Below are 839 nucleotides of genomic sequence, written 5' to 3' on the forward strand. Positions count from 1 at the left end.
TTGGCATAATGACCGACCCTATGGCATTTGAAGCACCTGGTAGAAAGAGCCTTGCTTATGGTTTTCACAGCCTTGCTTTTATCAGAAGACGACACATTAGTTTTCAAATCAGAATTTGAAAGAGAAGAAGAATTACTTTGCTGTTTTGGTGCAGAAGAAGTGTTGGTGTTTCCCTTCTTTTTGAGTTGCCGGACAACATGAATCACCTTATGCAACATCTTTTCCCATCTGGCATAAGTCAGAAGCTCGTTCTGATCAGGCACATCACGGTTGCTTCTCTTGGCTTTGGTGAAGGGACGATCACCACTTCTGATCCACTTCTCATCATCGCACCTGTTTTGTCTCTTCCTTTGTTTCTGCACAAAGTCAAACCCATTAGAAGCAAACTGTTTCTTATCAAAAATCAATTGCTCCTTTTCAAAAATAGTTTTAAAAGGAAAGTAGACGTCTTGTTGTGGTTTGATTTCTTGAGAAGTCCAAACATCCTGAAAACACTTAACAAAGTTAGCAAATAAAAATCCTCACCCTCTCAAGTGTTTAGCTCACGATTTTTAGATGGTCACTCAGAGTTCTTTCACTGGTTCAAAGGATGATAGGCAGTCAAAATTCAGCAATCAAAACCCAACACAAACTTTTGTGGGAAAAATAAAAGAGAAAGAAAGATGAAGAGATTTTTGATATGGATCCGCCTTAAACTGGTTCAAAGGATGATAGGCAGTCAAAATTCAGCAATCAAAACCCAACACAAACTTTGTGGCAAAAAGAAAAGAGAAAGAAAGATGAAGAGAATTTTGATATGGATCCGCCTTAACTGTCCTAAGGCTGGGTTTCTCTTCAGC

Source organism: Brassica oleracea, chromosome C2 (genome assembly GCF_000695525.1).
Source record: "Brassica oleracea var. oleracea cultivar TO1000 chromosome C2, BOL, whole genome shotgun sequence".
Classification (NCBI taxonomy): Eukaryota; Viridiplantae; Streptophyta; class Magnoliopsida; order Brassicales; family Brassicaceae; genus Brassica; species Brassica oleracea.